The sequence below is a fragment of the Aotus nancymaae genome, unplaced genomic scaffold (assembly GCF_030222135.1).
Source record: "Aotus nancymaae isolate 86718 unplaced genomic scaffold, 86718_ANA_hifiasm-v0.15.2.pri h1tg000064l_1, whole genome shotgun sequence".
Classification (NCBI taxonomy): Eukaryota; Metazoa; Chordata; class Mammalia; order Primates; family Aotidae; genus Aotus; species Aotus nancymaae.
The window spans coordinates 14,612,501-14,637,962 of NW_026988479.1; the positions used below are offsets into that span (position 1 = coordinate 14,612,501).

Sequence of the window (25,462 nt, forward strand, 5' to 3'; positions counted from 1 at the left end):
AGCCTATCAGAAGTGTCAAGCTGCCAGCTCCCCTCTGCCCTCCCTGTTGCTATGGCAGCCATGTCTCTCTGTGTGAACAGGTGAACCAGGGTCCAGGCTAGGACCTCTGCCTACCTGGCTGCAAGTTACATGGGGGCAAAGACCTGTCCATTGCTTCATGTGAACAAGGAGATCCCATATTTCTAGCAGCCCTCTGGTGCCCACCTGTTACCATATCACAGAGGCAGCAGTCCTTGTGCTCCCATTCAGCTCGTCCAGTATCACTTGCCTGCCCACCTTACTCTGGGCAACCAGCACATGGCTCCTTAGACCTTGAAGATGGAGGCCTGGGGACAGAAGGAGCAGAGTTGGGGGCTGGTGATAGGGCCTGGGAAATGTTCTCCTCTTGTCTGTTTCAATCTATCTTGTATTTTGTGGCCCTGGTCTCTCCAGTCTTCTAGCCCAACAGCTGTGAGCCTCCAGGGCCACCACCCGGAAGCCAACTGCTCTTCATGGGGGAAATCTTTGAAATTCAAGGCTTGGCCATCTGGGTATGCAAATTTCTCCAGATTTGCTGAGTCCTTCTCGTGGCTGCACCCCAGGCAGGGCTGTGAGAATTAACCAGTACCCCTAGATGGGGAAAGTTGCCTGGGTGCTATTGGTACCTAAAACCCAGGCTTTTGCCTACTGATAAGACTCTAAAGGGAAGGATGTATTGAGAGCTCCACGAGTCCTGCTCTAGTGCCTAATCATGTGAGGGATTTTGCTGGATCCAAAGGAATCTCAACTAAGAAAGTTCCTGGAGTAAGGAGGGAAGGCTTGGGTCTAGCCTCCCTAGAGGGTGGGAGCTACCTGCAGGGAAAGCTGCTGCCTTCCTATTATGTCAAAGCCAGGCAACAGAACTGGAGCAGAGGCAGTCTGGCCCCCAGAATTGCTTATTCTCCCCCAGGCCTCCCTCTGGGGCTGGTTATCTGGCTGTAGCAGGAGGAATGTATTCTCTGAGTGGGAAAGAAGGGGGGTCAGGGTCAGGGCGGAAACTTGGGAATTTAGATTCCCTGCCTGCCCCTGTCCCTGTTAGAAGGAGGGAGCCATGGAGAATGTGGCTGACAGGCCCCAGGCGTGGGAGAGCTTAGGCCAGTCTGTTTGTGTGTGTGCAGAAGGGGACTGCACATGTGTTCAGGAGCTTGTGAGTGAGAATTGTGAGCATGTACATTCCTTAGTGTTTGTGCATCAGGGTATGATGCATAAACACGAAGCCTCTGTAGCCTTTGAAGAGCAGGATCAGATCTGGGTTTGAATCACAAGCCCATGGATTTTCAGTTGTATAATCTTGGGCAATAAATTTATCTGTCTTTTGCTTTGATTTAAACAGGCACTTGGTCCCCAGACTGACCCATAGGCAATACTTGGTGGAAAATGGCCTTATCAAATGAAAGGGGTGTAGCTGTGGGTGCTTATGGTTCAGGGAGGTAGGCCTGGACAGTGAGAAATCTTTCTTGGATTCCTGTACAAGCTAGAGGTTTGCCCTTGGGCTACCTCCTAGGACAACCAGGGACCTTGGACAGACTCTCTGGGCCCCTTTACAGCTTATGGCTCACATGCCCACTTGTTAAGGCCTGCAAGAGTGTGCCCACAAACTGGGTGAGCAGGCAGATGGGGGAGGATTTGCCTCCAGCCACCGAGAAGCGAGTATGCTGTAGAAGAAGGACAGCCCCCCCCCACCCCCCCGCCAGCTGTTTCCCAGCCCTGTCTGAAGGAGAAGGGAGAGGGATAAATGACTGGGTGATTGTGGCACCTCCTACAGCCAGCATCTTTGCTCTCCCCATTCTAGGTCACAGACCCACACCTCTCTCCCTAGTAAAAGAGAGCCTCTGTGAGTGGGTTGAAGGGTGTCTTGGATCTGTGGGCAGGACTTGGGATCTGGGCACAGAGAGGTTGGGAATTAACAAAGGTCACATAGCCAGGCAAAACTAGGGAATGGGGGAGTCATTCTAGACAGGACCTTTAGGGGGCGCTCCCTATCTACAAGAGATTTCCTGGAAGCCCCTGGGTGGGCCCAGGCCTGAACTGAGGAAGTGAGGGCTACAGCCCAGCTGGCCTTGCGCTGGAACCACAGGAGTGGCCTTTAAGGGTGTGCTGAAGGACTGATGAATCTTGGCCCTGCTTCCACACACATGCACCGCTGGGAATGGGAGTGGGGAGATTACTGAGCTCTGGGGCCAGCCCTGTTTCCTGCTTTGGATTTGGAATGGGGAGAGCCTTTCTGGGGACTGTGAAACAGATGCTTTAGCTTCTCTAGGAGGAAATGGAGGAACGGAGAGGGAACTGACAAGGGATAGTCCTTAAGGAGCTTATTTGGGAGACTCTGGGACCCTTTGTAAATAAATGGGTGACCTTTGGGAGAGAGGTGCTGGGTGTTCTACAACTTTGAGTGTGACAGAATATGGGGCCAGTAGCTGTGCACACTAGTTGGGTTGCACCTGGTGAGAGATTAGGGGTGGTTTCCTCACCAAGGTCCCTGAGCCAGAGCTTTCAGCTGCATGAGCACAGCCTACTGCCTGTGGAGGGGATTCTGGGGTGGGTGTGGTTGTGTAATGGGGGAAGTGAGAATGTGGCGTTTCTGTGGGTGAGTGCAGCACTGTGAATTGTGTTTTAACACTTGAGTTGTGTTTCCCAGGTATATGTGATGGCAGAACTAGTTTTGCTGCTGGAGTGAATCAGGTTCCTGAAAGGGAATGGACCAACATGGAGAGAATGATGCTAAGTAGTTAAAGTCATCCTTATATAGATATGACTTAGTAGTATAGAACCATTAGCAATGACCAAGACTGCCTGTGTGTTGAGTGCTTACCATGTGCCTGGTGCTGTGCTAAGCACCTCACCTGCAGTGGCTCATTTAGTCCTGTCAGAACCCTGCAAGTTCATGCTGGTTTGCCTGGTGTGTTTATTGTGCCATGCTGGGTGGGGTATAATTATATTCATGTTGGGGAATGCGAAACAGCTTTATCCTTCTCTTAGTTACTGGGGTGCAACTTAATGGCAGCATTTGCCCTAGTCGTATACTATACTTGGGCTCCTGGTCCCATCCTCTTGCCAGTATGGGCACCATTGTGGTGGTGTACAGTGTCGAGACCCAATTTGACAATGTTCTTTGAGCTGGTGGTGATGGATGATATGACTATATGACTTTTTTGCTTTGTTGTGTGACTGTTGTGTACCCAAAGTATGTAACTCCGTACTGTTGTGTGGTGGAGACTAGATACTATATGACTCATTTTGTGTCCCAGTGATGTTGTGAGTGTCTAGTGTAGGGTCATCTGTGGTGGTGTGGTGAACTGGTTGTGAATAGTGTGACTGTAGGTCATATCACTATGTGGGTCTGACCCTGTTGTGTCCTGTTCTGACTTGTGTCAGAGACTGTTGTGGTGTAACTCTGTGTGGTGAGCGTGCCTCCTTTGTGGTGTGGGTGGCCTATGGTAGTGGTTCCTTGTACAAATTGTGTGTCCGTGTGACCCCCCCCCCAGCCGCTGTGCCCCTTTGCGGGTCTGCGTGTTGTCTGACCTCGGTCGCGGGTGCCCCCACCCCCGCCGGCCCTGCCGCCCCTCCCCCGCGCCGTCCTCCCGCGCCGCGCGGCGATCGATCGCCATTGATTGTCCCTGACGAGCTGCTCCACTTTCTAGCCAATGTCAGGAGGGGGGATCTCCGCCGCCCTGGCGGTGTCATTTCCACACACTCCCTGGGCTGCTGCCAGCGCGGGTGCCTCGAAGAGCCGGCCTGGATCGCCCGGAGCTCGGACCGGACGGCCCACACCGCGCGAGGAAGCCCCCGACGGCGCGGCCCGACCCCCGTCTGCCTGCCTGCCTGCCGGCCCTGCGCCTCTGCACCCAGGCCCCCTTCCCAGCGCGGGTGGATGTTGTCGCCACAGGAGTTTAAGCTGAGCCGGGGATAGGGAGGGACGTTGTGTCGGGTGCGCCCTACGCCTGCCCTGGTGGGGGCGCGGGGCTGTTTCCGGCGGGCGGAGGCGCCGGCGGGCCAACTTTGCTGCGGCCCAAACAGATGCTAATGATTTTCCGGGAGGCGCCGGTTATCTCTGGCCCCAGCCGGCCGGTGTACTGGGACTGGGCCCCCAGCACAGACACCTCCTCGCCCCCCACCCCACCCCCGTGAGCCCCACCTAATAACCACGTGGTCCCGAGTGGACGGGGTGGGGCAGGGGTTCGGGGAGGGGAGTCCGCAGGCTGCCCCGGCTGTCCTAGAACTGTTGCTGTGTGGGATTATTTGCGCCTCCTCCACCCACGATGCTACTGTCTTCTCTTCTGAGCACTTCCCAAAGCCACACACAAACCTGAGCAGGGGAAACTGAGGTTCATAAGAAGCTCGGCCCAAGGTCATGCCGACCCATCAGCTAAGTGGATCACCTTCTCTGAGAGCCATCCCGTCGGAGGACCCGTAGCCCCCCTCATCCCCTCCTCGATCGGGGCCTGAGCCAGTTTCCAGACTCCCCGGTGGAAGTGCTGACGTGGCTCTGGGCAGCTGTCTGGGGCCGGGAAGCGGGGCAGATGTCACGCAGCCCAGGGGAGGAGGCGGCTCCGCAGGGAGGACAGGCCGGGCCTCAGGCCTGGCAAGACTGCCTCCTCCCCCTAGGGCCTGGCTCTGCCCGCCTGGGGCACAGCCATGGGCCAGACTGACCTGCTTCCAAGTCTAGCTCCAGCTCCTCGGTGTGGCTACTGGCAAGTGCTAGAGCGTTTCTGAGCCTCTTTCTTTCCTGCTAGAGAATAACAGCACCTGCTTTGAGTGGGTGTGATCCTCTAGTGAAAGCAGAGGTGTGCAAAGCCCCAGCCCAGTGCCCGGCACACTGTTCCTGCTCAATAAATGTCAGCTGCTATTACGGTTGTTGTCTCTGCAAGTGGGAACTTGGTGTGTCAAACTAAATGCAAAATTGAATCCTGAGGGTGCACGCCAGCTTCAGAGGTCATTCCAGCCAGCCTCCTGCCTCCCTGCCCCTCGCCCTCTGCATTTCTCATGCCTGTCTAGCTTTGTGCCTTCTTGCTGCACTGTCAGCCTCTCTTGGCTTTGCCTACTGCCAAGCTGACCCCCCTCCGTCTCTTATCCATGTGGTTCCCTCCTATCTGGCGGCCACATTGGGTCCCTCGAGCAGCACAGCCCCCTGGGAACAGCAATCGATGGGGCGGAACAGCCTCCCTGACAGATGGACCCACAGAGGCTGGGCTGCTTCAGCAGAGCTCCCTAGGAAACCAGAGACAGGAGCCGAGCCACCATGGCTGCCTCCTAAATAGAAATGAAAGGGGGTAGGGAGACGAGGAGTAGGAGGAGGACCAGGAGGAGGCCAGAGCTTCCAACCAGCCCCTACCCTTTTCCATGGTCCTAGAATCCTCGTGTGGGGAGGGCACTGTAGAGTTTGCCTGGAGGTGGGACTTGTGAGCCCTGCTCCACGCACAGGTGAAGAGCTTTGCCAGGCCCTCCATCATGGACACCTTTTCTCTAATAAGCCCAGAGGCTGGTGTGTGGGTAGGGGGGCAGGTAGGCAGCTTACCACATTCCTAGGGCCACAAAGGGCTTTGGAAGCCAGAATGGCAGAAGGGCTTTCTCTGCCTGTGAGGGTGGGAGATGATGAGCCCTGGCCCCTGCATGTGTGGTGGGGGATGGAGAAGGCCTCCTGCTGCCCTCCATACTCCCAGATCAGTCAGGGAATTCCTTCCAGGGTTTAACCTCGGATTTCTCAACCTCGCACTATTGACATTGGGGGCCATTTACTTCTTTGTTTTTTGCATTGTAGGATGTCAGTAATAGTAGTGACAACCAAAAATGTCTCCAGACATTGCCAAATGTCCCCTGGGAGGTTCTCTAGTTTAAAACCACTGGTTTAACCTCAGGACCAGTCCCCTGGAGGGAGTAGCCAGGACCATGGGGATGCCAAAGATCTGCCATAGTGGGGGAGCGAGGTCTTCCAAACAGCCCTGTCCCTGCTGTCGCAGGCCCAGAAGGGTGGGACATGCCCCCCCCAACCATGGTCCCAACTGCCAGGTTGGAGCAAACCATGCTTGCCTGAGATGGCAGGGCTGTTGGCGTCACTGCTCAGCTGCACCAGGCTTGGTGCCAACACCTCACTGCTGAGGCTACGAGTCATGGGGAAGGGGAAGCAGGCACGTCAGAGGGTACTCGGCTGCCTAGGTGTCCTTCTGTCCAGTCGGCTTGAGATGGGGTAGCCAGCATGGATGAGCAGCCTTCTTCCTTCCCCGGCACCCTGGCAATGTCTCTGCTGCCTCCCTCTAGGTCGGTGTTAGGCTGGTGTTGGGGCTGGCAGAGCTAGTGGGGGCTACTGCCGAGTAAGAGAAAGAATTGTGGACACAGGTCCAGCCGGCCCAGCCAGCTGACAGCTGGGCCACCTGAGCACTGAGCAACTGCCCCCTCCAGGAAGATGGGAGGGAGGAAGGCACTATGGGTTGGCTAAATGGTACAGAGTCCCCTAATTCACAGCCTTAAACCAGGGGGCTGGGGAGGGGCTCCCTCTGGAGCCATTTTCTTCCTCTTCCTGCCCAGGCATACAGAAGAGAAAGCACTCTAGTGCACAGTCTCACTGCTGGGAAGTTCCTACATCTGTCTCCCCTACTTCCTTTCTTCCTGTAGCATCAGCCCTACAATGGCCTGCATGCTCAGACCCCAGGAGAAACTGGGCCCAGCATTGCAGGCTTTCTGGCCAGGGTGTGCCCTCATTCCTGGGGAAGATAACTCACCCATGGGAGAAATCTCAGTTAGAATACAGCTCGATGGATCCCTGTGTGTGGGGAGGGATGAGGTGCCTCAGTGGACAGGGCTGGGGGATGGAGAGGAGCATCGGTGCCAGTTGACAGACTGCCCCAAGACACACTGAACCCAGCACAGCCTAGGGGGTCCCAGGGCAGGGAGGAAGAAGTGACTGGGAGGTGGGCAGTGGCTTTGTAATCAGAGATGGCCTGGCGGGCTAAAGCGGCAGCTTGGGGCTGGGGTTTAAAATAGCGCCTTGGCCTGGCTGGGACCTGGCCAGGATCGAGTTCGGGTCACCCGCAAGGCAGTGTGGCCACCACCATCCAGCTCGGGTTTCTTGCCTTCCCGGATGATTTGGCGGAGGAGGAGGGGGCTTGCCCAGGCAGATGGATCTAAGGAAAGGAGTCCAGGTGTGGCCACTAGAGCCCTCACAGCAGGCCCTGGGTGATCTCCCTTTTTCCTGTGCCCTACCCCTGACATGGGACAGACTTGGTTCAGCCACATCCCGATGCCTTCCCTAAACATTTATTTAGCACCAGCTGGGACCAGGCCCTGGACAGCGTGGAGATGGATCAGGCCTTGTCCCTCTCCTGACCCTCAGGAGAGCACAGAGAGGGAGAGAGATCAGTATGCAGCTGTGACCCTGTCGCTCCTGTGTTTTACTGATGTCCCAGACTCAGCCTGAAAGTCCCTAGGCCTGAGGAAAAAGACCCCCCCGCAACACGGCAGCGAGAGCAGAAAGTGGGGCCTCAGGTAAGCCTTCCACCTGAGTAAATGGCTGCACTGGGGAGGGGGAGATGTCCTCAAAAGATAGTGATCATCCTAGAACATTCCCTAGGGTGGTTCACTGCCCTAGTGTCGCCTGCAGGGAGTGACCAGAGTGATCTTCCCCACCCCTCACCCCTCCAGCAAAGACTTCAGGCATAGGTCTGAAAGTGCATTCTGGCCATTCTGTCACCAAGTAGGGTGCCCACTTCCTCAGGCCAACTCAAGAAACAGAGAAAGGGATCAGCGGATATGAAGGGGGGGGTTCCCCTCTTAGTGTTTCAAGGGAAGTCGGTAGTTACAGCCCTACCACTCCTCATGCCATTTGAAAGAAAAAAAGTTATTTCCAACAATAAACAGTTCCATCTAGCCACAGCCCCACGGCTCCACTCTCCCTTGCTCTAGTCTCTGGGCCCCTGGACACAGTTGCAGTCTCTGGGCAGTGTCCTCTGGGGCCTGGCAGGTAGGGATTCTCTTCCCTTTCTCCTCCTTCCCCTGAGTTGATGTGGGTGACATAGGAGGCCAGGCCAGCTCAGGGCCAGATCCCCTCTCTCTGCTGGAGCAATAGCCAGCCCTCCTGACGAAGCTCACATATATCTAAAACATCATCTTGTATATCTTAATGATTTCTCAACAGCCCCTGATTGAAGCATGCCCAATTTAGCAATGCCGTAAGTAACTTTTTATATTTCCTTAGGGAATCATTTCACTTATGAATCTTTTCTGAATCTGCAGTCTCGATTAAAAGTTGATGTTGTTTTTTCTCGTCTCCTCGGCTCTGAGATGCCTCCCCAGCGAAAAGGGTGGTAGCACCATCAATCCTTCTCGTTAGTCTGGAGAATTTTTCTTGAGGGTGGGGTGGGGGACAGCAGCCAAGTCTCCTCTGTGATGGCACCCAGAGGGGCTGTGACCTGGGGGAGGGGTCAGAGAGGTGGGGGGCATTGATGGTCTCCCACCCACATACACTCCCCCATCTCAGGGGCCCCTGGCAGTTACAGTGGGGAGAGGGGTTGTCCAGCCCGTCCTGCCTTCAGGGTGTGTCCTCACACCGGTAGCTTAGGAATTTGAGGAGGGGGCTAAACTCCATTCAAGGCTCAGACTAATAGCACAAAACTGGACCAAATCCTAGCCCTTTCCTGTACAGCCGCCATAGCCTGGGTGAGTCAGTCACCTCCCCTCTCAGAGCCTCAGTTTCCTTATTTGCAAAACGGAAATGAGATTGCTAAACAGATGATCTAGCATGCTGGTGAAGGGCTCACTTAACACAGTGCCTCCACAAAGGGTCCTGTCCCAATTCTGAACAGTATCTAGTTCTTTTCCTCATCCCATTCATTTTCTAGTCCTGGTGACGCCTTTGAGGTAGAGTAAGTGGGACTGGCATAATCATCTCTAGGAGGAGAAGGGACTGGTGGGATTGAGACTTGCCCAGGGGTTGCCCCGGAGGCCCACGCAGAAGCCTGACTCCCCTGAGAGGCAAAGGTCAGGGATGCAGGAAGGCTGGAGGGCAGATGAGGGTGAAAAGCTCCGGGATTTGAAGGAAGCAGCATCCCCACAGAAAACCCTCCTGCTCCCCTCCCTGTTGCTGGCCGGGGGAAGGACTTGCCCAGGTGCTGGGACCTCTGGCTCTGACCTCTAACCTTTGACTTCTGGGCTGGCATGAGCATTCTCAGGACGAGAGTCATGACTGGGGGTGGGGCCAGGGCACCCAGCAGCGGCTGGGCTCTGGGAGTTAACGATTTACAAGGGGCCCCTTCCTGAGGCCTCCCTCCTCCCAGGCCTGGCGGGCAACCTGTGACTGCCCAGGTGGCTAGACACAGAACCAGTCTCACCAGTTCAAAGAGCAGTTCATCCTGGGCCCACCCCCAAGCACTGTCTGAGCACCCCATTCCTTGGAGTCTGAAGCGAAAGGCAGAGTACGGGGTCTTGGGTCCCGTGGTCTGAAGAGAGAGAGGCTGGGCCATTTTCAGAAGTCTCAGTGTGGGACTTTTCCGACCCTGCTCTGCCCTCCAGGACCAGATTTGTAGAGAGGAGGCTGAGCCCCACCCCGCCTCCTCCAGCAGGCCTCCCCCACACCACCACACCCTAGCCTGCAGGCTTTGGGTCGGGCAGGGCACTTTCAGGGCAGGCTGGCTTCTCCTGCCCAGGGCACCCCTCCTCCAGGTGAAGGGCTTCCACATTGGGACACTCTGCCCTAGGCCTCCCCTAAGGCCCCATTCAGTTACCTCCCTGCCTCTCAGCAATGCTCTCCCCTCCCTCTTCCTGAAGTGGGGTGGGGAGGCTGTGGCCACAGCTTTGGCATCTGGGAGCACTCACTCCCACTCCCATAGGACCGAGAGTTGAACCGTGATTGTGTCTAGAGAAGCCAAGGGTTATTCTCCGGGGCACAACAGCCCCCAAACGGTCCCTCTCCCCATCAACATCCCATATACAGGCTGAGTTCCCTGTGCTCAGCTGGGAATAGAGCTGTAGCTGATTGTCTACGGCATGCATGTAGCTGTGCCTGGGCAAAGGGAAATGCGCATGGTTTACTTCCTGCTCCCTCTTTGCCTCTGTCCCCAGAGTCATTTTATTCTGGGGCTGGAGTCTCCCTTCTGTCCTCATCCCTTCCCCTCTGTTTACACAAGTCAAGGCCAGGCATCGGCCACCAAACTGACTTCTCAGGAATGGGCAAGCCTGGGTTCCCTGAGAGACCTGGCTTTTTGAATTATCTTTCTTTCTTTCCTTTTTTTTGAGACATAGTTTTGCTCTTGTTACCCACAACCTCCATCTCCCGGGTTCAAGCGATTCTCCTGCCTCAGCCTCCTGAATAGCTGTAATTACAGGAATGCACCACCACACGCAGCTAATTCTGTATTTTTAGTAGAGATGGGGTTTCTCCATGTTGGTCAGGTTGGTCTCGAACTCTGCCCATCTCAGCCTCCCAAAGTTCTGTAATTACAGGCATGACCCACCGAGCCCAGCTTGAATTTTCATTTCACAGCTCTCGGCCGCTTCAGAGGTCATGGGGGTGGGGTGGGGAGACCTAAAGTCCAGTGATCAGTGTATGAGGGCCCAGACCCAAAGGCCTGGGTCCACAGTCTGGTGCAGATAGGCTCCTCCCTGCCTCTGCCCATGTTTGCACCTCCAGACCCACCCTGGGATTTTGGCTAAGGTCACAGTCCAGCGTGACCCCATGGAACAATATCCTGTGCCCTGCCCCAGCAGGCAGGGTTCAAATGCCCTTGCTCCCATCCTTTGTGATACAGGTGAGATAACTGGGGCTTAAAGAAGGGTAAACCAGCCGGTAATCCCAGCACTTTGGGAGGCCAAGGCAGGCAGATCACAAGGCCAGGAGTTCCAGACCAGCCTGACCAACTTGGTGAGACCCGGTCTCTACTACAAATATAAAAAATTAGCCGGGCGTGGTGGCACATGCCTGTAATCCCAGCTACTCTGGAAGCTGAGGCAGCAGAATCACTTGAACCCAGGAGGCAGAGGTTGTAGTGAGCAGAGATCACGCCATTGCACTTCAGCCTGGGCAACAGAGAGAGACTCCATCTCAAAAAAATAAATAAATAAAAATAAAATTTAATTTAAAAAAAGAAGGGTAAACCTTAGACCGAGTTCCAGATTGGCCATCTTTATTGGAGACCCGACGCCTACGCTCCTCTCCACAGTGGCCATTTCCAGCCACTGGATGTCTAATCAGTGATGGATATTGGCAAATAAATGGCAGTCATAGAAAATGCCTCAGACAAGGCATGGATTGAAATCCTGGTTTTGCTACTTTGTAACCTTGCAGAGGTATCCAAGTCTGTGGATTAAATAAGCCTATGTACAGAAAGCAATTAGCATGAACCCTGACACATATAGCAAGAGCTCAGAAAGATTCTGGCTATAATTGTTACTTTAAAATTTTTTTTTGAGATGGAGTTTCGCTTTTGCTGCCCAGGCTGGAGTGCAATGGCTCCATATTAGCTCACTGCATCCTCCGCCTCCTGGATTCAAGCAATTCTCCTGACTCAGCCTCCTGAGTAGCTGGGATTACAGGCATGCGCCACCATGCCAGGCTAATTTTGTATTTTTAGTAGAGACGGGGTTTCTCCATGTTGGTCAGTCTGGTCTCAAACTCCCGACCTCAGGTGATCTGCCCGCCTCGGCCTCCCAAAGTGCTGAGATTACAGGCGTGAGCCACCGCGTCCGGCACAATTGTTATTATTGGTACCTCTTTGGAGGCCAAGCTTCAGGCACAAGGCAGGTAGGAAACTCCTCCTTATCCTCAAATAATTTTCATGGCAGGAGGTGGTAGTGAGGGGATGAGTAGTGAGATAAGCAAATAAAAGCTATTTCTGTGCACTGTGGTCACTGTGGCCATAGGAGGGGACCCAAAGCCAGATGAGGGACCCAAAGCCAGGCCAGAGTACAGCTGTGTAGTGCATGCATTGGAAAAAGTCACCTAGCAAATGGAGCTAGGAAGATGAAAGGCAGTCTGTGACCTCCTTCATGGTTTCCTGTTATCTGCCAAAAGTGGGTACCTTTTTCTAATTTGCACAAAGGCTAGTGGTGGCCCTGTAGGTGTGGCCCAAACTCGGGCTGGAAGTGGCAGTCTCAGATGGTTCCCAGGTGATATGTGTTCCTGGTCTTCCATGAAGTGAGCTTGATGAGGCCTATCTTGGCAGAGGGAATGCTACATGCAAAGACCTGGAAACCTGGAGAGGAGTCTTGGGGTGTCGGAGGGAGCTGCCAGTGTTAGATGGTGTTGGCCAGCAGGGCCGGGGGAGAACAAGAGGGCCACTTAGGGAAGCCAGGCTGAGTAGGGTAAGGGGTTTAGGCTGAGTTCTGTAGTCTGTGAGGAGCCACTGCAGGATGAGAAGCAGAGGAGCCCCAGGTCAGCCTCACTAGAGGCTGTGGAAAGCCTCCCTAGGACAGGATATGGCCTCAGGGATTTGAGAACAGCTCTGAGGCCAATCTCATTTCAGTGTCCTCATCTGAATAATGGGGGTGACATTATTGCAAGGGGCTGTTACGAGGACTAAATGAGACAATATACCTTAACTATTTAGCACAATGTCCTGCTCAGGGTAAGGGCTGCACAAAGACCAGCCACAGGTGTTATCAGCAGGATCCAGGAGAGTAAAATCCAGGGTCCCTGGCTGACGCACCCCTCCCTGGAAGACAAGGCAGGCGATGCAGGCACTGACGCCCCCAGCAGTGCTGGAGACTGAAGAAGCTTCTTCCTGACTTGAAGGCTAGCTGATTGGTTCAAAGAACTCGGCAAAAAGTTTAAGAAAGCCGGGCGTGGTGGCTCACGCCTGTAATCCAAGCACTTTGGAGGCCAAGGCGGGCGGATCACCTGAGGTCAGGAGTTCAAAACCAGCCTGACCCACATGGTGAAACCCCGTCTTAAAAAAAAAAAAGTTTAAGGAAGAGGAAGGTGAGACTTCCATACTCCTTTTTGAGGTAGGGAAAGGTGGGAGAATAGTGAACCATGATTCCCTTCTTCTTGGAGAAGGGGGCTGGGGTAGGGACAGTCTTATCCAAGGGCAGAGACCCTCACCCCATCTTTCCTGGATGTCCCTCACTTGTCTCATTGGCATATGTGGTGGAGAGTTCTTTGTGGATGGCTTGCACATGGTATTTTCTGTTTGTGTAACACTTTCTCTGTGGACAATTTCGCCCTTCTCTTCTGTGGCTCCCACATGGGTTGGATAAGTGACAGTCTAGGTCTCCCTCCCTAGACTGTTAATTTCCAGCAAGGGAAAACCGACAGATCCACCCTCTAAACTGGGCCAGATATGTCAACATCCCTCCCTTGAGGAAGCCATCACCATTGGGACCACCTGGCCTTCCTCCATTGTAGCCACAGGCTACAATGGAAGAATTGGGGGTGGTGGCATGTCTCAAAAAAAAAAAAAAAGTGGATAATAGCAATTCCCTAAAGTGGAATTATTACCCACCCTCCCCCATGGACCCCCGCATAAAGTTTTGGGGGGTGTGCATGACCTGACGGTGCTGACCTTAGGCTTCAGGAGATCTGTGGAATAGAGTTTCATTTCGTGGATCCTAACCCTCTGAGACCTGCTGCTGACTCCCAGGAAACAGGTCCTCCCTCACAGTCTGTGCCTCCGCTTCCCCAGAAAAGGGAGCTAGAGGTGAGTCAAATGCTTAGAGATCCTACACCTGGGAATTTTACTTCCTTTTTCCTTGCATGGTCAGTGCCCAGCACAGTGTCTGACATTCACAGTGAGGCCCAGAATACCATTTTTTTTCTTCTTGAGACTGAGTTTCACTCTGTAGTTCAGGCTGGCGTGCAGTGGTACAATCTTGGCTCACTGCAACCTCCGCCTCCTGAATTCTCTCACCTCAGCCTCCCGAGTAGCTGGGATTACAGGTGTGTGCCACCACGCCCGGCTTATATTTGCATTTGTAGTAGAGACAGGGTTTCACCATGTTGGTCAGGCTTGTCTCAAACTCCTGACGTCGTGATCCGCTCACCTGGCCTCCCAAAGTGCTGGGATTACAGGCATGAGCCACCACGCCCGGCTTTTTTTTTTTTTTTTTTTTTTGAGACAGTCTCGCTCTGTCGCCAAGCACGAGGCTGGAGAGCAGCGGCATGATCTCGGTTCACTGCCACCTCTGCCTCCCGGGTTCAAGCAATTCTCCTGCCTCAGCCTCCCAAGTAGGGTTTCACCATGTTGGTCAGGCTGGTCTCCATCTCTTGACCTCGGAATCCGCCCGCCTCGGTCTCCCAAAGTGCTGGGATTACAGGCAGAATACCTATGTTTAAGCAGCTTAGGAGGATCTTCTGGGGGTGATGGGCATCTTAAAACTGTTTCCATAGCAAGCACCTTACTTTTACTTACATGGCATGTTTCTTTGGAGGGGGGCATTAAAATGACTGCTGGCAAGGAGAAGAGAGACTAAACGCCTCCCCAAGGGAGCCATTTCTTGGCATAATAATTAAGGGAGAACACTTCTCAGCATTAGGAAAGAACTGGCTAGGAGCAGGTGTCCACGATGTCTGGGGAGGGGTCACTTCGTGTGGCTTTGGATGTCAGGAGTGGGAGAGATGACATTCCAGATGAGCTCTGTCCTTTGACACCTTCCCCCACCCCACCCAGGCTGGGTCAAGGCCCCAAGACCACATATAGACGGTGTGGAAGGTGGGCGCCAGCTGCTGCTGCCAGGAGATCCATGCCCCATGGCCCTCGCGCCAGCCTCGGCGACAGCCAGGCTGCGCAGAGCAAAGGAGAGGAAGCAGCGAGGTGGGAGACAGTTTCGCTTCTCCCACCGAGGCAGCGCCAGTGGCCGGAGGCGCCCGGATCGCCGCAGTTAACTCCCTGTTATCTGGGCCCCAATCGATCTCAGGCTGTAACGTTTAACCCTAGGCTGACTTCCCCAACCGCTCTTCCTCTCCCCCTCCCCCTCCCCCGCTTGGGCCTGGGGACCGCGTTTTCTGCGCCACGCAGAGGAAGGTTTGCCTTGCTGCACAAACCCGCCCCCACGAATCCCAAAGAATTGAAGAAAACTTTCACTTTGGGATTACAGGCACTTGGGATTATGTGAGACCGGGGCTTGCACTGTGGGTCCGTGAGGTGAAGACATCTGCAGCCACAGGCTTAGCCCAAGATGGGCAGATTAAGGGGACACTGATGGAGTGAAAACGGGATATGCGGGCCCTAATCTGTCCTGTCCCCACTGGGCGCCTACTCTGGCCAGGCTGACTTTTCCTTCTTTCATCCTATTGAGGGCTGCTGTTCCAGGTACCAATTGAGCGCTGCTGTTCCAGGCATTGTTTCGGGTTTTGAGGGCGTAGGCCAAGGTCTCAGGGCACCAAATGTATGTAGTCGTCTCAGCCCCGGAACTCAAGAGTTGAGGCTGGCGCCTGAGTAAGAGAAAAAATATCCTTTTTCGGATCGGTTTTCTCATCTGAGAAATGGGAACGGGAACCTCCGCCCCTTTTGTCCCGGAGCCCTTAGTGCCCACGGAATCCCTGAAGGTGCTCTTGGAAGGGTGGGGTCTTTGAACACGCGTGTATCTCCCAGGAGCCCTCGACTAGGAGTCTCTGGCCCGCCGCGCACCTGAGCTGGGAGGCGCGGCCAAACTCTCCTTCCCTGTCCTCGAAGCTTCAGGCCCCGTTGAAGAGGGGAGAGAGAGAAGGATAGATTTCCCCAGAGGTGCGTCTCTAAACCCAAGCCAAAGCGGGGAGGTCGTCTTCCTTTTTTTTTTTTTGGTAAAGTTGCGGGAAAAAGGTGAAGACAGGGCGCGCGAGGGAGCTGAGCCTGGGTGGACCTCGTCAGGGCGCGGGGAGCTCGAGGCGCAGCGGCTGCAGCTCCGGCCTCAGAGCCCGCGGCGTCCAAGTGGCCAGAGCTGCGCTGGGAGGGAGGCGGTGGGAGGAGGGAGGGGAGCCGAGGTGGAGCGGGGGGAGGAGGGAGCGTTGAGTCCGGTCCGGGTTTTGCCGGCAGCCCCCGGGCAGCGTTCATAGCTCCTGCCCGGGCGGGCGCGCGGCAGCGGCGGCAGAGGCGGCTGAGCCTGAGCGGGGATGTAGAGGCGGCGGCAGCAGAGGCGGCACTGGCGGCAAGAGCAGGCGCCCGAGCCGAGCGAGAAGAGCGGCAGAGCCTCACCCCGTAAAGCCGGGCCCCGCGTCCCAACCCTACCCAGCCCGCGCCCAGCCATGCGCGCCGCCTGCTGAGTCCGGGCGCCGCACGCTGAACCCTCCGCCCGCCGCGCCGCGCTCCGCTCGGGGGTGATTAGTTGCTTTTTGTTGTTTTTTAATTTGGGCCGCGGGGAGGGGGAGGAGGGGCAGGTGCTGCAGGCTCCCCCCCCTCCCCGCCTCGGGCCAGCCGCGGCGGCGCGACTCCGGCTCCGGACCCGGGCACTGCTGGCGGCTGGAGCGGAGCGCACCGCGGCGGCGGTGCCCAGAGCGGAGCGCAGCTCCCCGCCCCGCCCCTCCCCCTCGGCCTCGCGGCGACGGCGGCGGTGGCGGCTTGGACGACTCGGAGAGCGGGTAGGTGTCGGGCCACGGCCCTCCCTCGACCCCCCCGGAGGCCGTCCCCCTCCCCTTCCCCGCCTACCTCCCTCTCCTCCCCCGGGGTTCGGTGCGCGGCCGGGGCCGGAGTTCGCTGCAAGTCGACGGAAAGTTTGGCGGCGCGGGTTCCCCGAAGTTCAGGTGCGGAGAGCCGGGGACGGGGAAGGAGGGGTCCGTGTTTGGGAGGGGCGGGGGGCGCCCGCAGGGTGAGCCGCGAAGCCCCGAAGCCTAGGAAACCTAGCGCCGGTGATTGCTCGGTGGCCGGTGCTATACCCAAGGCTCCTCAAGCCGCAGTATGCTCGGTCGCAGATCACTGAGTTCAGACAAAAAGAGGGGTTTTAGGGTCTGGGACGGCGGCTTGGGCGCGGTGGAGTGGGGCTGGGACGCTCCCTGAGGGTGCCGCCCCCCCACTACTCCTGCTTGCAGGCGCTGGGGCGGCGGGCGCCCGGGGTCCTCGTCTGTTGGGGTTGGGCGGGCGCTCAGCCTGCGGGGGCGGCTGCTTGTAGATCTCTGGCGCGCACTCCCCCCATCAGACCCCACTCGCAGCCCTGTGTTGAGGGGCGACGTCAACTGCTCTGCTCTGGGCGTCCTCGACCACGCGTGGCTGAGCCTCCCCCACCACTTGGAAGAGGCGGCGGCCACTTCTGCATTTCTCCTCCGGCTCCTCGCCCCCGCTGCCCGCGGGGTGCCCGGCGGGCTGATGAAGTTTGACCTTTTTTTTCCATCAAAGTATCTCCCCCGATGCCCCGCGGCCTCTCCCTCCCTCCCTCCCTCCCCAGCCTTGGGGAGTCCTTTAGGCTGTCTGCAGAGCCCCGCGTGGGCCAAGCAGCGTGCAGAGCCTGGGAGGGAGAACGGGGGTGTTTCTGTAGCTGCGTAACTGTGGGGGGCGGACGTCCCAGGCGCCTGCCACGCTGCTCTGGCCCCAAATTTGCCCATGAAGTTCAGCCCAAGCCCCCTCCCCTTCGCTTCCCCGGAGCGGAGTGAGGGGCTGAACCGCCGCCGCGAGAGGAATGTGTTAATTTTCTGGCTGGGGGAAGTTGTCCTCGCCCGGAATGGGCTGCTTTCCGGCGGGGAGCGCGGCGTGCGCCTGGCTTTGTTTATTTGTAGGATCGACGGAAAGTGAGTGACCCCGGTTTTTAAATGGGGGGCCACCTCCGGGACCTGTCAGAAGAACTAAAGCAAGTAATGTGGGAGCAAGATCTCTTTTTGTTCTTTTTTGCTCCCCGGGAATCAGAAGGGGTTCGCGGAGTTGGGCTGGTGCCACGGGCTGCAAGGAAGCACCAGTAAATTCGGGGGGTTCTGTAGTGACTAATTCGGAAAGATCGACTCCCTCTAGTCTCCCGAGACGGAGGTCTGAAGGTTTGGCAACTGCGCCCTACTTTGCCCCCTGGACCCTGGGTGGTCTGAGAGTCGTGTCTTCGCGGGGCGGGGAGCTAAGGGGGTGGCACCAGATTCCTGACCCCCGCCTTTCCTCGCACCGCAGGCACTGTTTGGAGCCCTTGGATTTGTGGTGGGCCCTGCCTCCTCCCCCCGCATTTTCTCTGGAAGCGCTGGGGAGGGGGCGTGTGTGCGATTTCTGGCCCCCGCCGGAGCCGCCCCGGGGCCGCCGGCAAACAGAGTCCCTTTCAAGTTTTCCGCTGGGGCCGCCTGGCGGGGGCTGCGAGCGCTGTCGCTGCGGACTTGTTTGGAGCGCGATTTGAACACCCGGCGCCACCTCAGCTGCCCCAGCCCGCGGGGTGGGGGGCGTCTGTCCTTTGCAATTGGTGGTATTTAAATTAGACGTCTTGTCGGGGGGCCTACTGGCCTAAGCTTCACCTGGTCGAAAGACACTCGTGCCTTGGTTTCCAACCGCCTCTAGAAAACCAGGAACTGAGACCAAAGCCCCCATCTAAACCGCTTTCTGAGAGCCGTGCCGGGAGACTCAGGCCGGCGCGCTACCTACCCGTAACTGCGTATTGTTGATTTAGCATTTTCCCTAAATGAGAGTCAGGCTGGAGCTTGGTGTGTGGGGGGGTGGGGAGTGGCCCGCTCTGCAGCTGTCACCCCCCTCCCAGAACGGAAATTGTCCTCTCCTTGGGGAGGAGGGAGAGGGGGTGACGGTTTGATTTTTGCCCTGGGAAGAGATGGGAACAGCTGAGGGAGGTTGTTCTCTGAGTTCCCAGCCAGCCCCCGGAACTTGGGTAGCACCCCCCTACCCCTCACCCTCCCAGGAGCTGGGTCTCTCCCAGCGACGCCCCGTGTCAGCCTTGGCCTCCCTCTCCATGCCACCTCCCTTTCCAAGGTGAGCCTCTGCAGAAGACAGACCCCTTGGCTGGCTGGCTGTCGAGTTGGTGTCTTATTTATGTGTGTATCTGGTCCTGGCTGTTTTCCCCGCTCAGCAGGTGACCCTGGCTGGGGCCTCCTATCTCTCCCGCGACAGAGCCTGTTGACTTACCCGAGGGCCAGTGGCCTCGTCTTTATCACGTGAGACCTGGAATGTCCACCCGGCTGGGCTGGGCTGGGCTGGGGTGGGGGAAGGGGAAGGGAGGATTCTGCATCCAGGGCCCCAGCCAGCACAGGCCCGTGTTCCGTGAGTTCCCACTGTGACCCTCAACTCTTGCTGCCCCTTTCCAGCTCTGCCTGCCTCCTACCCACTTGGCACATGTGAAACTGAGACCCATAGGAGTGTGGGGGCAGGCTTGGATCTGGGTAAGAGAAACAAGTCCAGGGGAATGAAAAACCCCGCCTTCTTTAGGACTGCACCTTGTTGTTTATAGGAGGCTGGAATGGAAGGAGTCTCCCTCAGAAGAGAGAGAGATGTGGGCTGGGCTGACTTTCCAGGTTGCAGGCTAGGGTGGAGGAATGAGGGAATACGGGTGAGCCAGATCCAATCCTGGGTTCCTAGAGCCCCTGTCTGGTGGCTTGACCATTTAGTCCCAACTAACTCCCAAGCATGATGCTCTGGGGCATGCCCTAATTGAACAAGGATGGGGGGTTCACACATTATTACTGTTATTATTGCCCACTCTTGATGTTATTCATTTGTTGCCCCAGTATATTTGTATTGAGCACCTACTGTGTATCAAACCCCACCCTTCTGGTGGTGCACAAATGAATCACTGCTCCAGCTCTGGAGGCCGGCCCAGGATAGAAGCTCCGCCCCCTTTCTCCGCCCCCTGGGGCCCTGATTGGGGCTTTCCTTCTTTTCTTTTTTCTGGGGCTCTCCCTCTCTTACCCCCACCACCTGGTCCCATCCTAGCCCTGTGTGTGTAGTGTCCTTGATTAAGTGTATTAATAGTTAAACTCTCACTCATAGCTGGAACTCACCAGACCACAAAAAGCCTCCCCCGTTACTCACGCGCTACTGCCCAACAAGAATATCCCACTAAAGTTTTTTTCTGCTTTCTCTTACTTCCCCCTCACCTCCCCCCAACGCTGAGCCCACCCTTCCTGGATTTGAGCAATGAGAAAGGACTGCGCCCTCAAAGACCCAGGAATCTCCAACCCTCCACCTGCCCCCTAAAGCCAGAGGCAGTGTCAGCTGACAGAGCTGAGACTGTGTGGGCACTAGTCTGTTGCTCTGGGATGTGGGAATCTGGGTGATGTGTGCTTATGACTCAGGACATGTGTGTCTCTAAGTTGTGTATCTATATCTGTGAATCTCTGTGTTGAATGTCTGTCTCAGGGTGTGGGAATCTGAACATACATGGATTTATCAATCAGGGCATGTATATCTGTGGATCTAGAAGTGTGTGGATCTATAGTGCATGTGTACATGTGTGTTTGTGAATCTGAGATTGTATTTCTGAAGATTGGCTATGTCTCTGTGAATCTGGGAATGAATATATTCTGTGAGTTGTGTGTGCTTGGAATTTTCGAGAGTTTGTGTTAGTGATTTGTGTGTATCTGTGTGCTTTGTATATGCTCATAAATCTGGGGGGTCTGAGTAGAGTGTGTCTGAATTGTGAATGTGGGAGTGGGCGTGTCTGTGCTGTACGGACAGTGGTCTCTGTGGTGGCTGCTGGCTATATTTTCCTTTTTCTTTCTGTATCTCTGTCTTACTGAATCTCTCCCTCTGGTTGTTTGAGGCCCTGAATATGTGTAGCATGGAGTGTGTATGTGTAGAATTGAACCTTTCCCACCCAGTCCTTCCCTCTGCAACCCCCATAACCCCCCCTTTCCCCAGCAGTAACTGGGCAGCCTCCCCGTCCGCCTGCCTGCTGGGAGTTTTGGAAGCCGCAGAGGGAGACAGGCTGGGGCCAGGGTGACAGTGTGTATCCACGGCGATGGCAGCATGTGATTATGGGAATAAAAGGATTTTAAGGTCATGGGTGGGTTTTTTTGAGGGGAGGTTGTGCTCCCCTCAACCCACCATTTGTTGGAGCCAGTGGCAGCAAAGGGCCAGCCTGGGAAGCCTGCCCCGATGCAGGTGAATGTGGTTATGTGGGGCTTACCTAGGAGTGTGAGCACATGCTTGAACATGTATGAGTGGAGCCTGTGAGAGTGTGTGTGTCTGGCTGCCTGCTCCCCATGTGAGAGTCCATAGGCTCATTCCCTGGGGGACGATTCCCAGGAAAACTTTTTGCTTCTTCTGGGTATCACGTGGAGCTGGAACCCTGCAGTTCTCTGTAGGCTGAGAAGCTGTCTGGTCCCAACCTTTGCCTGTACCCATCCTCCCAACCCCAAGTCTAGTGTCTCTGGCCAGAGACTGGCTGGGCCCAGTCACCTGGGCCAGACCACATCTTGGGGTGTCAGTGCCCCCTGGCCCCGCTCCAGCCCCTGTAATTGCATTCTGCCGCCTAATCCCCCGCCAGCTCAATTAGATCGCAAATTCTTCTTCATTTCCTGCCTCTGATGCTGGCCTCCCTCTGGGCTCACAGGGCCTGGGAGAGAGGGAGGGGATCCTGCCCCCCTTCCACAGCACTAGGGCCTCTGAAGAGGTGATTAGTTCCAGGCACACTGGCCTCGGAACACAGGTTAGAACCCTGGGGACCAACAAGACAGGGCTCCGCTGGCCCTTTTTGGGTCAGCCTCAGTATCCTTGCACTGGGGCAGGGCTGCTGGTACCTGGTACAGGGTCTCTAGGTAGAAACCCAAGCAGATCACTCTAGCCAGGCTCCTAGCTTGTACCCTCACCTGGGGCTCCTGCAGGCTCTGCCCCGTCCAAAGCAGCTGCCATCTCCCCAACCCCACAGCAATTGTGACCTTGTTTCTGACCTTTTCTGGGTGTTCCTTGTCAAGCCAACTGAACCACTGAGCTCTACGACTACCGGGTCCTCCTAACCCCACCCAGACAAGTATGGATGAGCAGTGGCTCTAGAGTCCATCAGAACTGACTCCGAATCCTGGCCATGTCACTGCCTAGCTGGATGTATGACATTTGGGCCAGTTGTGTTATCTCTACAAATCTCAGTTTCCTAATCTCTGAAATTGGACAGTAAGAGAATGCCTGCCTCTCAAGGTCATTTTCATTCAGATGGACACAGATGGCTGCATAGTGCCTGGCAGGGAGAGGTACTCACCTGCAATCTGTATTCAGTAGACATTGGCTTTTATAGAGACAAGGAATGCACGTGCCCCGTGAATCCTAAGCAAAGAACATGTGGCTCATACCTAGCAGGTCTGTCTCCATTCGGCTGATCACCAGGTGTGTGACCTTGGGTGCATCACTTGACTGACTTTCTCTTCCCCATCTGTAAAATGGGACTGATAATAGGACGGTACCCATGGTAGCCTTCTCTGGGAGGATGCATGCAGATACTTGGCCTCAGTATGTTTTCAATGTGTTATTTGCCTTCTCCCTTTCTTCACACCACGCCTGGAGGCGAGGGGCTGGTGAAGACACAGGCTCAGGGACAAGGGGACTGAACAAGGTTGTGAAGCTAGTAATGGGGCCAGGCAGGGGTGGGGTGGGAGGGCTGGGGGGTGACCTGCTGGCTCAGCTGAGCTGTGAGGCCCAGCCTTTCCTCCCTGCAGGTCTCTGTTGAAAGTGGTAGCTTAGCTAATTTTTCCTGGGAAAGAGAAGCTGGATGTCTCCTGCTCCTTCCCCAGGAGGTGCCGTGGCAGCAGCTGTGCTGACAGGCCTCCTGGCTTTCTTGATAGGGTGGCTGGCAGCTCTGGAAGGCGGGCTGTCCCCAGATCAGCCCGAGGGAAGAGGGAACTGCAGAGGTCTCCCTGCCATCACTAATCCCCACGGCCCCTCCCACCCTCAGCCTGTCCTTCCATCACAGCAGAGCCTGGGAGTCTGGCTTGATGGAGATGGTGGAGAGACCAGCCAGAGGTGGGGCAGCCCTCCGCCTCAGGGTCCACCATTGCTCCCTGACTAGTCTCCTGCTTCCTATGACCTCTGTCACTCACTGGCCTTAGCTCTTTAATATTTCATGGCCCTTCAAGCCGGCCCCCTGCCCCAGCCCACACCACCCGCTTTGTCTCTGCCTGCCACCCCTCTGGGGCATCCCTGCCACTGAATTACTGACCCAGAGGCTGCCTCTGCCTACTCCTAACTGTCCCCCATCGTGCCCGCCCCTGACGCTTTCCCTGTCCCTCCTGACCTGCCTCCCCCACACCTCTCCTGTGACACCCTTCATCTCTTAGGGATTCTCTCCCCTTCTTTGACATCTCTAACCACTCCCTGCCCTTTTCCTCTATTTTTCTCTTTTGTTGGCTTCCTCCTTTCCAGTGGAACAGAAACCGCGGCAACTGGTCTGCCTGCCTGTCCACCCCCCAACACCAGTCCACCCCTTCCTGCCCCCTCCCCCCAAGCTGTGCCGGCCGTGAGAGCTGGTTTTATTTATTTTTCTGTTTGTTTGGGAAGAGGGCAGTGGCGGCTCTGGGCCCTGGCTGCTGCGCTCTGCTTAGAGCAGCGGGCAGGCGGGCCTCGCTGGCCTCCCAGGAATGTGGCCGGGACGCCCCAGCTATATTTACTCCCCTCCAGCTGCCGGCCCCAGCAGGGCAGAGCCAGGCCTGCCTGGTGGCCCCAGGGGAGCCCTGTACCCGCCCTCCCCTGTCTGGCAGACCCCACATGGCCCTTGGGCCCACCTCTCCCTCCCTCGCCTGTGACCTTTTCTGACCTCCTCAGACATGCCCAGCCTGCCAGCAAGAACACTTGTGTTTCATGGCAGCATGGGCGTAATGTTCAGGCAGAGGGGGCCTGGGTGCCTGTGGGTAAACACCTAGTGGCCCCTGCACCCCCAAGCAGGGTCTAGGCTGGGCCTGTAATCCGAGGGCCAGAGCTATGCAAAGCGTCTTTCCAGGCCTCTCTCCATGGGCCTGGCCCCTGCTTTTGCCCAAGTCCCCTCAGCGCTGCTGTGATCACTGGCAGGGGTGGCGTCAGGTGGGGGCCTGAGTGGGCTTGAGTGGCGGTGCCCCTGGCATCACTGGACCCTCAGGTCCCTCACACAGGCACACATATGTACGTGTAACACACCTAAGTGCTTATATACACACACGTGTGTGTGCAGAAAGACACCCTCACGCATGAAAACATGCTGGCTTATACCTTCCTTGGAGGCAGGGGCATGCCTCCTGTCATTGATCCCCTCATTCATCAGATGCTTATTGGGGCTTTTTGAGCCTGCTCCTTGCCAGCCTTGCAATTGGGATATGGCAGTGATTCCTTCTTGTACCCCAAGTGCCTGGAACCAAATAAGTGTTTGAAGAACTTTAGCTGCTATAATCCGTTGCAGCCCCCAACTATTACTGCTATTGTGTGTTTTTGGTTTTTTTTTTGAGATGGAGTCTCACTTTGTCCCCCAGACTGGAGTACAGTGGTGAGATCTCAGCTCAGTACAACCCCTGCCTCCCAGGTTCAAGCAGTTCTGCCTCAGCCTCCTGAGTAGCTGGGATTATAGGCGCCCACCACCACGCCCGGCTAATTTTTGTATTTTTACTAGAGACTAAGGGTTTAATATAGACTGAGGGTTTCTCCATGTTGGCCAGGCTGGCCTCTAACTCAATCTCAAGTGATTCACCTGCCTTGGCCTCCCAAAGTGCTGGGATTACAGGCATGAGCCACCATGCCTGGCCTATTACTGCTATTGTTATAATAGATTGTAACAAACCATTGATAAGGAGTAGCTCAACAAAAGTCCTCTCTGTGGTAGGTACCATGTGAACAGCTTTCTGGCTTTCACCTCCTTTCATCCCCACAATAGCCTCAGGTGATATGAGCCCATACCTGGGACAGATGCCTGTTGTTAGCATCCCCATATACAGATGAGGAAACTGAGGCCTCGGGAGTTTGTGACTTGCCGCTGCCTAGGATGATCGAGTCCTGGCAGAGCCCTTGATGATAGGCTATTGGCCTGTGTGTGCTGTTTCCTGCACCTTCCACGCTACCTGGCACACAAAAGGGGCTCCTTCAATGCTTGCTGGGCACAGGCCTTGCTCTTTCCTCCTTGAGGCCCCATAACCCTTGGCAATGGGCTGGATGTGGTGGGGAGACGAGCTGATAGGCTAGTTGGGTGGATAAAAATGAATTAGTGAATGACTGGATGACTGGTGGTGAGGATGAGTACTGTCAGGGGACCCTGGGATAGGGTGTGTGCTGGTGGACAGACTGGCATGTGGAGATGCACTGACCCTGTGGAGGACTCTGGGAAGCAAGGTGGGGGGCAGGGCAGAGAGATGTAGCTAGAGAGCAATAGGCTGCTGGGCCAGTCAGTGGGGCAAGTCCTGTCTTCTTCATGGACCACAATTTTTCCATCTGTCAGATGGGCTTGGGAGCTTTTGCCCTGGCTGGCTGCCGGCTGGCCTGGGCTGGGACTGGCCGGGGAGGTGAGGGGACTGTGGCGGGAAGGAGGAAGCAGTGGGTGGTGAAGACAGGAAGATAAAGCGTGGAGCTTGGCTTGGAACCTGAGAAGCAGAGAGACCAGCTCTGACCTGACGCCCGCATGCCCTCCCTCCCTCCTAGCTGCAGGATGGGGTGCAGGCATGCAAACCCCCCGCCACCCACTCTCGCTCTGGTTT

At 56.1% G+C, this 25,462-nt stretch overlaps 1 protein-coding gene across 5 annotated transcripts in view; it reads left to right on the forward strand.

Annotated features, from left to right (window-relative positions):
- The first annotated feature begins 15,998 nt into the window (after positions 1-15,998).
- The window catches only part of CXXC5 (CXXC finger protein 5), a 34,792-nt gene continuing 25,328 nt past the window's right edge, over positions 15,999-25,462 (forward strand). The window contains exon 1 of one of the 5 annotated variants that reach the window (XM_021664910.2): positions 15,999-16,495. The gene's annotated coding sequence lies outside the window, so the exon portion shown is untranslated. Of the gene's footprint in view, positions 16,496-16,555; positions 16,658-17,361; positions 17,699-19,187; positions 19,205-25,462 lie in introns of those variants that run through there. The other 4 variants (XM_012472567.3, XM_064366376.1, XM_064366379.1 and 1 more) reach the window with 4 other exon arrangements.